The sequence below is a fragment of the Vipera berus genome (genome assembly GCF_964194415.1).
Source record: "Vipera berus genome assembly, chromosome: 2".
NCBI classification, from domain to species: Eukaryota; Metazoa; Chordata; class Lepidosauria; order Squamata; family Viperidae; genus Vipera; species Vipera berus.
The window spans coordinates 239,687,813-239,699,815 of NC_138203.1; the positions used below are offsets into that span (position 1 = coordinate 239,687,813).

At 36.2% G+C, this 12,003-nt stretch overlaps 1 protein-coding gene across 1 annotated transcript in view; it reads right to left on the bottom strand.

The window, feature by feature from the left end:
* Positions 1 to 12,003, bottom strand: part of GRIP2 (glutamate receptor interacting protein 2) — a gene marked incomplete at its 5' end in the record, with an annotated part of 583,703 nt that overhangs the window by 243,075 nt on the left and 328,625 nt on the right. The window lies entirely within an intron of this gene.

The following is a 12,003-nucleotide window of genomic DNA, read 5'->3' on the forward strand; positions in this document are numbered from 1 at the left end:
TGAACATTCCATTTCTTTCTAAAGAAGAGAAATATCATTTTTTCTCCTCTTCCCAACCCCTACACCTTTGGAAAGTTTTTATTCTCAAAATCCTCATATCAAGTAGTTAGATCATTCTGAAATAAGAAGAGCTTTGAGATCATTTTCTCTATCTGCAAATTGTCTTGATAAGAGACTAGGAGGAAGGACTCACTCATTTATGTCCCTCTTTAAGAGCTTAACAGCACCAGTTGGATTATGAGTAAGAACTATTATTCTCTTCTTTTCCCCAGCTTTTCTGTATCAATGTAGTAGATTTTTTGTTGTTAGTTGACAACATTCCTCCAGGCCTTCCTGTCCTCTACCATCTTCTGGAGTCCATTTAAGCTCACGCCTACTGCTTCAGTAACTCCATCCAGCCACCTCATTCTCTGTCGTCCCCTTCTTCTATTGCCCTCAATCTTTCCCAGCATTAGGCTCTTCTCCAGTGAGTCCTTCCTTCTCATTAGGTGGCCAAAGTATTCGAGTTTCAACTTCAGGATCTGGCCTTCTAAAGAGCAGTCAGGGTTGATCTCCTCTAGATGTAGTAGATACAAAAGAATATTGGTTTACAACAAAGGATTCATTGAAGTAGCTAATGCTATTCAGTTTATTCTAGCTTTTATGCTTCCACATAAACAAGCAATGGAATCATTTTGATAAAGAGAAGCTGAAGAAAGAGAGGGAATCAAATAGCCTATGGATACACATTAGACACAAGTTGTGAGGATAAAAGGGAGTTTGAACTGTCTCCCACCAGCTCAGATAAACCAGTTGGCCAGCCATAGGCATTCTGATTATCATTCCCATGCAAATCTATTAGGAGAGAAATTAAGCATCATGACAGCTCATCAAGGAAGCTCAGTATTTAAGGACATCTCATGCTGCTTGGCAGCAATGCAAGTGTTGGTAGAGACATACAAAGAGGGCCCCCAAAAGGGGTCGATTTTATTATTAGCCATAATTTGCAAAATATGCACTTTAACTAGGGAGATTTTGAGGTGAGTTTTCATTTAATATCCATCAGCAGACAGTTTTTAGACTTGATGAGCTTTGAAAAAGGATGATTATAGCTATCTTGTGGAAGAGAAAATAATGATACTTAGCCATAATCATTTAAGCATCCTGCCAAGCTCACAGTGTGCTGTGGGTTGTTGTCAATAAGCTTAGCCAAGCATGATAAGACTTGTTCCATTTTCTGTTCTAAAATTTTGGTAGCTGCCTTGAATATTTACCAGAGTGGAAAAAGTAGATTAGAAACTGAGTAGGATTTCTTTAAAAAAAAATAGTCACACTACCACTAAATTAAGCAAAGATGTTAACCAGCACTGTGAAAAATGTGATAGACTGTTAAGGGAGGAAAGAAAATTCCCATCTCAGGAATTTTTAATCATAAAGTACTTTCACTTCCAAAATGCCCAAAAAATATTTCAAAGATCCTTTTAGATAGGACTATAGAGACTAAGAAACATGCAAGACCTGTTACCAACACAAAAGGGCACAAAATATATCTTTTAAGTCCAATGAAACAAGATAATTTTTAAAAGCAGCTCAGGCAGACACCTCCCTAATTCATTAGAGTATAAGAAGGCGGGGAGAAGTTTCAGCACAATTAGACTTACAAGTTTATTATTACAGCCAATCTCAAAATTAGTTTTTATCCTTCCATGGAGTTGATTTCCTGGTTGATTTCTTAAGGTAGATTCCATTGTTCCATTGTTGAGCAACACTTAGCATTAGGAATGTTTTCCTAAGGTCCAACCAAAATCTACTTCCTTGTAATTTAATCCCAGCATTTCTTGTCCTGTCTTTGAACTATTTTTGCCGCTTCTGAAAACAGCAATCACACTTTTATGCAGACTTCTCTTTTCCAGGCTTCTTGTTGTTGTTAGTTGCGAAGTTGTGTCCGACACATCATGACCCCATGGACAACGTTCCTCCAGGCCTTCTTTTCCAGGCTAAACATAACCAAGTCTCCAACTATTACTCAAGTGTTTCCTTTCAGGTCCCTTATCATCTTGATTATTCTTCTCTAAATACAATCTAGTTCGTCAATATCTTCCTTGAAACAGGGTACCCTATAACTGCTACCCTGCATTCTATGTTAGAATCTCATGGGAAATGTTGTCAAATGCTTTGCTGAAGTAAAAAATGCTATTTCCAAAATATTTTCATGGTCAACTAACAGGTTGAAAAGACAGAGAGAGAGAGAGAGAGAGAGAGAGAGAGAGAGAGAGAGAGAGAGAGAGAGAGAGAGAGAGAGAGAGAGAGAGAGAGAGAAGGAGAGATAGAGGGAGAGAGAGATTGCGCTGGATCCTACAAAATAATGTATTATTTTCTAAATACAAACCAATTGCTTAATAATTCATCCCAAATTTTACCTGATAATGATAGCAATCTGGCTTATCTACTGGTATCCACGTTTTCTTTTTTCCCCTTTTCCAATCTTTCAACCCTAGCCCATTCTTATAGAAGACTCAAAGATAACACCACAGAGATAACAAAATTTCCTCAGAGATAACATAAGAAAGATATTAATAAAGGGTTCCAACAAATTCCTTCAAGACTTTTAGATGTAACTGATCTGGTCCTTAAAGTTGCCCAGGTAACCAGGTTGTCCCTAGATATTAAGCAATTAATTAAGTCAATTGTTCGCTCAAGTCCATTTCAGCAGTTCTTTCTTCTCAGCTAATACACTGGGATTTGCACCATGGCTGGGAATTCAGAAATTTGTTCTGCAGCTTGGGAACAATTGTTGCAGATCATTTTTTAAAAAGCTTAATTTCTTGCCTTGGGAAGTATACATTTGATAGAATCACTCCACTACTGAAAACCATGAAATATTAAAGTGACTGCATGGTGCCCAAATCCATCCATCTCTGTCAACCCCCCTTTTCTTCTTTTTTTCATATACAAGCTTTCTTTGTACATAACATAAACTGAAAATATATAAAGGAAAATAATATCCATCCATTTCTTCTGTCCCTAGCCTTTTATTTCTTGATAGACTTTTGTTAAATCTTGTTCATCGTGCATCACCAACTCCCTTGATTTTGTGCAAATTCTTTGGTAGTAGCAGAAATTTACCACAGCACCCCTTCTCAGCTGGAATTTCTGAGACAAGTTTCTAGGACTTGCACAAGACATTGTGATTGGGGGGAAAATCTTTTTTTTTTTGAACTTCGCACATTGACAATGCTGCATTTTCAGTGGTGGGAATTTTTACATGTTCAAGTCACTTGCTAGCCTGTTGTTTTGCTGGTTTTGTAAATGTGAACTGTGTAGGTTAGAAGTGAATTCTATTGTAAAATTGTCATCTTTTTTGACAACTTTATGCAGATCCCCAAGACCTAAACTTTATTCCAAGGGTTTCTCCAGGATAAAAAGCTTGACAAAGGCTGTACCCAAAAAATCAGCTGTTAATGCAAGGATACAATTCCTTGACCACAATCTTGAGAGACACCTTCCAGTGGTTTCACCTCCAAAGTTATGAACACATTTTCCAATGTCTTAAGCAGCAATATCCAGAGTCCGCAACAGGGGACTCAAGACTATGAAAAAGCAGGATGATGGTGTCCTGACATAAGCCCCAGATATTTTCTATATGTGTTGCAACATTGCTAATAAAAGCAGCTATCAATTTGATTTTTTTCAGTTATAACAAAGCTCTATTTGCATTACATTGATTTATTTCTGCATAAATCTGACTAATAACTCCAGGAGTTAGTCTCTTTCCCCAGCAAATTAAATGTTCTAGGGAAAATGAAAATGAACTAAACCCTTACCCATCAAAGATGTAAACTTTGTATCTGAAAATGCAGAACATTAAACATTAAACTTTCTTACAGTAAACTAAATTAGTCATCACCTCTAACTTTTTATCACTGCACATTTCACTGCTCATGAGTTAGATTCAACAAGACCATCAGTGAAAGAATCAGGGTCTAGTGTTTGATATTTGCTGCATGAATCTCTCAATGGGAACTTGCAAACGTTTAGGTAATGGTGTTGGTAATGGTCCTGGATCTTGTTTTTCAATTTCTCCATCTTTCAAATGGAACATTTTTGTTATTATAACAGGAATGTCAAGTTCTTAGATTTATTGCAGCACCTGCTTAACCTATTTTATCAAGTGCAATAAAACTAAATCAACATATGCATTCGTGTTAATCAATCCAGTTATAACTGGATTTAAGTCAGTTAATGGAATAGGAATACAATAGGAAGTAAAAAGAACATTTGGCATGTCATTTAGAATTTTGGAAAATACATTGTCCAGTTCTCCCAATGCTGTAATGCATCTTCAGATCAGTGTATAATGACAAAGAATAACCTAATATCAGCTATTCAGTTTGGGGGGGAAGGGTTACATTTACAACAGAAATTAATTAGATCTCTTATTCGGTACATTTTCAAGCTATCTCAATATACATGTGTTTTGCAAAAAAACAACAACAATGAGCTATCCATCCAGATGTATTTCCTCCTCTCCCTTGGCATGACAATTTAATAGATATTATTGCTCTTTGTACTTTTGCAAACTACCCAGTTGCAAGTGAGTGGGGGGCATAGAAATCAAAATAATAAACTAGAAACTCACTAGAGCATATGATCACATCAAATGAATCAATGTTGCGCACCTCCAACTATTGGCTAAACCACTCAATTTATTTCTGAAAAGACATCAGTCTCCATTACACACAAAATAAATCAATTTAAAATTTAGTGAAATACCATACACAAATGCCAAAATAGCCATTTACAATTATGTACTAGATACTGTAATTCCTTGCCTCTGTACATTTTTATTATCTCAATTAGTATATTCTGTCATTCATAAATGACCAGTTTGGGAACAAGTGCATTAAATACCATAATAAGTGTAGACGGTCCATATATGAATGTCAAAAAATGTTCTATCTGAAAATGTTGCCAATTTGTACTTCTTGGCATATTATAATTAGATTAAATCAAGTTATTTATTCATTTTGATATAAAGTATATTCTTGATATTCTGCCCATCTTATCTAACCAAAGAACTATTTTCTTGTATGGATTATCTTTAAGGTTACTAACTTAGTTTTGTACAATTGTAAGACTCAAACTGGAATTGGTACACTAATGTAAATCACCTCTCTCTAACTCCTTCTACAGGACCCTAAACATCTCCAACTTACAAGAAGTGGTAACTATGCCAATTCCAACATAATCCATGAAGGGACATTTCCAGAAGCAAAGCTCACATTTAATGTGGAAACAAAACAAAACAAGAACTTTGTGTCTTTCCTCACTGTGGCTTTATATCCCAGATTCAGAAGGCACCCCCCCCCAGACCCAGAACCATTAGTTTTGCCAGAGAGGTTAGACATTACATAAAATTTGTACTTCAAACCCAACCCTTTGGTACTGAATATAGAAAAATCAAATAGATTTTAACAGAGGAACCACATGGGCCACCCACATTTGTATGGGGGGGTGGGATTCTGTGATGGATTCTTGAGGAGATAGAAAACCAAATCCCCCTTAAAAGAAGTAAGAAAAACCCTCTCTCTCAAGGATGGATTAAGAATGGACAAAACCCAACCACATGACACCTCCAGGTTGCCTTAACTAGCCAGCAGGGGCATGGATCCAAGGACTAAGTGGCTAAGCTCACAGTCATATGGACTATGTCTGCTTTGACAGGACCAGCAGGTACAAACCATTCCCAGATATTCAGAGCCAAGACTTTACCCTGGGCACCTCCACGAGACCTGTATCAAAGCTAGCGTCCAACTGGGAACTAATTTGAGTGGTTTTGTCCCATAGGTGGTCTGTAAATTCCTCCACCTGACTCTGTAAGTAAACCACTGAGACCTCATTTGCCAGGAGGCTTCGTGTCACCTTAAATAGAGTGGTGAGGCCTCAGTATATGGACTCAATAAGGGTGGATATTGTATTGTATAAGTATTGTCTCTTTGCTGCCCTTACCACCAACAGATAGGCCTTAATACTAGCTCTCATCCATATTCAATCAAATTTATCTTCACAACCTAGAGAGGTGATCTTTTCTTTGCTAGGAGTTTACAAAATTCTTATCAATTCAAGCAGAGTATAGGGTTTTTTCTCCCCTTGAACACAAGAACTCCCCACTGACAGAACTCCATAAATTTGAAGGGAGAATTTGTGATGATTTAAGAGGTGAAAAGATTGTTAACAGAAAGACATCTGCCAGTATTTTATAGACATGTTTCTAAAAACAGCTTTTCTCACACGTAGGATTGATGTCTTAAGTAGACCTTCATTCCACAATATACTTAACTCCTTTAAGAGACATGGAGGTGCTGTCTGTTTTATAAACTTAAAATAAAATCTCACCAAGATAGCCAAACAGTAGCTTTGCTTTCCTATATTCAAATTTGTATATTCACATCCAATTAAGATTTCAATTTTGAAACACCCTGATCAATGACAATCAACTAATAACATGCCCTGCTGTTTGGAGCAACCGCTGAATTTGTAGAAAGAATGCTTTAGCACTACAAATTTTAAAATCAAAAGATACACTAGGCCTATATGGTTAGTCTAGGTACCTTTTGAAAAATAAAATTTTTAATGTTTCATTAATACATATATTTTGTGCTTCATTTATTTTTAAAAATTATACGCCTCTATACAATGATATAACAGAGTAAACTATAATGGACCAAGAGTATGCTCCCCTATTTTGCTCCAAACCTTTCAAAAATTTATCAGCAACAGAAAGTAGCATTTGAGAAAATCACTTATTTAGTTCCCAAATCCACCATATTTAACCTCTGAATATCCAGTTTGTTGAGGTCAACCAGATCCCCTGAAATGAATAGTAATAATCATAATGACAAGACAGGAAGAAAAATTGTTATGATCAATAAGTCTATTTTGGCCACCATGGAATATAATAATAACCATATAGGCCTATTTTAAAAAATTCAGCCCTTTGTAAATGAAATTCCTACTGCAATTGAGAGAAAGACCTATGATACTTTATAAATAGTTGAGGCATCTGTGTACTGCCAGATAAGACTGTGTCTATGTCTATCCATTATCTATTAGTGGTGAAGGAGCTAATCTGGCATGTACTATTGTGTCCTGGTTGAAAGAGGACAGTGATGTTGCCCTCTCAAAAGTCTGTCCAGATTTTAGATCCTATACCAACTTTGATCCCAAGATCAAGGGCGTTTGAGGTGGCGTTGATCTATTGTGATGGCTATCTTCAGCTGGGATCATTTTTTCAGACATAGGTAGGTGCAAATGCTTCTGTGTTTGGTTAAACTATAGCGACTTTGTGTGTGGTTAAGGCTAAGCAGACAGATCTTAAATCATACCATTGTGACTTGCATTTTTTGATGATACCTTGAACTGGCTAGTTGTCTTTTGAATCTGCTATGAACAGTTTAGAGTCCATCCTAAAAGATCTGTAATACTAACAAATCTGTAATGTTAGCATAATTATGTACCATTTCCAAATTCTATACTACTGCAAAATTTCTCCTAGAAAAAAAAAGCAAGATTCTGGTTTTTAAGGTGGTTTGTAGGATGTAAAAGCATCCTATTGCTGAACCGCAAGAAGGGAGCCTTTGTGCGTACTCCAATTGCACACTTGAAAGATGCTGAGTATTTAAAGATACAAATCTTCAAATCTGTCCAAAATTTCAAGACACATTTCCAAAAATATTTGTTGTCTCCCAATAACCCGTATCAGGAACAGGATACAGAATATCACTTTCTCACCAAGGATGCTGGGAGCAAAATTAGCATTGTGCTTCCATATAAGAAGACGTTACAAGGATTGTATATTGAAAAAGCTTTATGTATTCTACCCAAAGTTACTTTTGATGAGATGGATGGCTATATAAATCAGACAAATAAAATGAAGACCTGGTTGATTACAAATGATGTATTTGGGCTATGGTCATATGAGTGACTTTCAAAGGCATGTGACTTGGTCATTATATTTTGCACCCAAATTTCTCTTTTATCTATCAATAGTTCTATTCAGCATCACTTAAGTACTTGGCTAAAACAAGTCTTCCTCACAAGTACATTTTTATATATGTTTGTTCATCACTTCCTTGTGAGTTAATGGACAAAAGATGACTGTATGCGCCAAAATATGGCATGCGTAATGAAAACTGAACAGATCTTTCCTTTATTCCTAGCTTAGCTTGGAACTATGCTATTCATGCAATGAGGACTGCACTCCATCATCAGTAGCCCCATCCCTTATGTTGGTTAGTTCTTTGACTTTTGGCAATAAGCACAAACAACCTGAACAATATAGAGGTATTCAATATTATCTAACTATTCATCTCTTGTTCTTGCAAATTTGTAAATGCTGATAGTATTAATAAAAAATGTTAATATTAGACAGATCACCTGTGTGCAGTAGAATACTCCCAAGACTTTCACAGGATATATATAGGACAGATCTTTTATCCTCTTCAAATGAGATACCCTGAACAAAATTATCAAAGCTTTTTAAGAATCATCCTAAGCATAGCAATCTACCTGCTTCCAATTTTGAGGATTACCGTTTCTATTGTTCTTGGATGACAGCACTATCATTGTGTCTGTGAGGTGGTTGCTTTTTCAAGTCAGGGTAGTTCTAGTAGTTGTCCAATCTGAGTGATGGCTCAGATCCACTGCAATAGCTCTATATTTCCATAGTCCAGCAATGGGAAAGACACAATTATGCTCCCCATACAGATAGCCCTTTACTTACAACCACAATTTGGTCCAGAATTTCCATTGTTGATCAAAGCAGTTGTTGAGTGAGTTGCATCCAATTTTACAACTTTTTACCATGGTTAAGCAAATCATTGTTGTTAAGTGAATCATGCATTGTGAAGCAAATCATGCATTGTGAATGGCCCCTCCCCCCATTAACTCTGCTTATTGGAAGCCAACTGGGAAGGTCAAACATGGTGACTATATGTCCTAGCAATTCTGCAATCATCATAGATACATGCTGGGTGCCAAGTGCCCAAATTCTGACTGTGAGAATGTACGATAGTGTGAGGACCAGTTAGAAGTCTTTTTTTCCCAGTTCCAATGTAACTATGAATGGTTGCTAAACAATTGGTTGTATGTCAAGACTAACTGTACCTGAATTTAACAAAGGACATTTTTGAGTGACGAAGCATGTCAAATTTCATATACAAGAAGAGTATGTATCTACATAGGCCTTTAGCCAATCAGATGGGCCCCTTATGTTCTTAAGGAATTATGATCTTCCCTAAATGCAGTAAATCTAATTACTAGCATTGAGGCCAAAGTATATGAGATGAAGTTTCCTACACTGTGCAAAGATCAAGCAGCTAATGCAGCTTACAAATCATTACCACAGAACTGCCGTTAACAATAGTAAATTGCAATGAAGGGTAATATTAAGGATCCTCTCCTCCACATCCCTCCTCACCAGATACCAATTAGGGCAAACAACAAACAGATCATTCACTACATCCAATACACTCTTCCTTCTCATGACATTTTACATAAATTAAAGAGGATCTCTGTATGTGAGGTATGTGTCTTCTTGTGGTGCAGCTGCTAGTAAAGCTCTAGGAAACAAATAGGTAATGCAATACTGTATACCAAAGGTTTGTTGTCAGACTTCTTTATTCCACAGCACATATATTTAAGATGGTTTCCATCTGTTCTGCAGTGTGGTGTGACCCACAATTTAAAGACACCCCCAGTAAACAGTTGAACTTGCATTGTAAGTTGCTCAGAAGAACTTCATATAGATTCCTTTCCAACATGCTGTTTTGCAGAAACTTTTGGAAGATTTAAATACTTCATTAACTTGATTTGGACTCCTTTGTAATCTGTTTAGAGATGCTACATCAGGCTTATTCTTAATGATGAATACCTTTCTTAGCAGGCAAAATCAAGTTTCATTTGCCAGGCAATTTCACATAGAGCAGAAGATCACTTCCTCTCTCTTCTACCATCAAGTCAGGAAGTTCTTCGATTTTCTTCTCTTCCAAATTAAAATTGTTTTAAGCTTTCTAAATCATAATGCATGTAGCATGGGTCAGAAGCTAGCTAAAGGCTATGTTACTGCCTCACATTAAGCAAGTGACAACCTAATACAGAGTTGTGACTGCACAACCACACCTCTAGACTATGGTTTCCTTGATGCATTAGCTAGATTCATAAATTATACTAAATCATAACATGTTTTATTTTTTTAAAAAAATCTAGCATCTCCAGCTTTTACAGTATTTTGCTTTAGAACAAAATACACAGCAATACTTCACTGTACTTCATAACTGGGCAGACTTTTCTTAAGCTTTATGTACATATTCAGGCAAATGCAACTAAGTAGGTTTATTATTAGACTAGATTTTCCATATGATCCAAGTGCAGTCTTATTGTATCAGAAAAAGCTTAATATAGATTCCATAATAATCCAGAATGTGTATCTCGTGATTGACAATCTCAATGATGAGATTTATTCACTTAAATTCAATATTGAAATGAAAGTAAAGGCAACTATTACCTCACCTCATCTATGAGATGTGTCATGGTATACATATTCTGCCTCCATATAGGAAGATTTTTATTTCACTTTTTCATCAGAACCACTTATTACATCGTTTTACAACCTTCTGTGGGAATCAGTATTGCTTCTAGAGGTAGATAGTACAGGCTCTGGGCTATAAACCGGAGAAAACATGTATCCACAATGTCCTTCGTGCACCTGGCTATTTTTGAGATTAAGAATTTTCTATGGATGTCTGAATGGATGCACAAAACCCTTCTCATATTTAGGAAGAAATCAGGGTTACCAGGCAGGCATTTCTGAATGCTTGCAAATTCATTTCAGACTGTTTTGCCAAATAAAGAAAAAATATTTTAAGTACCCCCATCTCTTTTCTAATTATCTGTCCTCAACATGCTAGAGTAAGAATAAGCCTTCCAGATACTTAGGAGCTCACCATCCATTAGCTCCAGTTTATATAATCAATGGCATTATGGCAATTGTAATCTATAACATATGGGAAAACAAGATTACATACCTCTCTATATCTTGGCAATTTAGAAATGTTGAATTATTTAATAAAAAGCACTCAGATGAGAAAATTATAAAGTATACTAATATATGCTTACGCAACTCCCTTCAGCTATGACAGACTACATTTTTAGTCTGAGAAAATAATTTTTCAGTTAAATATCACCATGAATAAAAAATAAAGATATTTTAGGCACTTGCCACAATCACTTCCTACTTTCTATAAACCCAATCTGCAGTCTGACACTGAATTCATCCCGAGATATCATCCCCTCCAAAACTAATTTCTGTGGCATGAAATATAGCCAACCATATCCACTAAACAGATTTGGAAGAAAGGTTACCAATTCTTCTCCTTCATCTTACTTCTATGTGTGAAAATTGAATAGACATACTGAAGGACTGGTTTTCTTCACCATGCCTCCTGTATGCCAAAGAAAACCTCCCTTGTGTTGTTTGTGTGTCAACAGCATCTCAACACACTGGAACAGACCATTAAAATGGGAGACAGGAAAAGACAATCCATTTGGAAGAAGTCTGGCTACAGACACAGCTTTTCTTTAACTTTCCATTGCTCTGTTCTCCAAATTCTTCCTTGATGATTAGTAGCTTCATTAGCTACATGCCTGAAATAGCTATCAGATAACAGGGATGGGCTGCAGATCACCATGATACAGATGGGACTAAATATAGGTTGTAAAATGTTAAACCAGGCTTCCCTCTCAAATTCTCTTACACCAAAATAGCCTCACCAGTTTTAAAACTGTTAATTCCAAAATAAATGGTTTAAGACTGGACGTTTAAGCTTACTGCTATAGTCTGTACTGATTAGACTTTCTGCAAACAGCAAGGATTCAGATGATGAACTATTTAGAAGAAACGAAACTAGCTCTTCTTAAAACTACTTAATCTGATGATTCCTCAAAGCCCTTCAATGTTTAGATTTC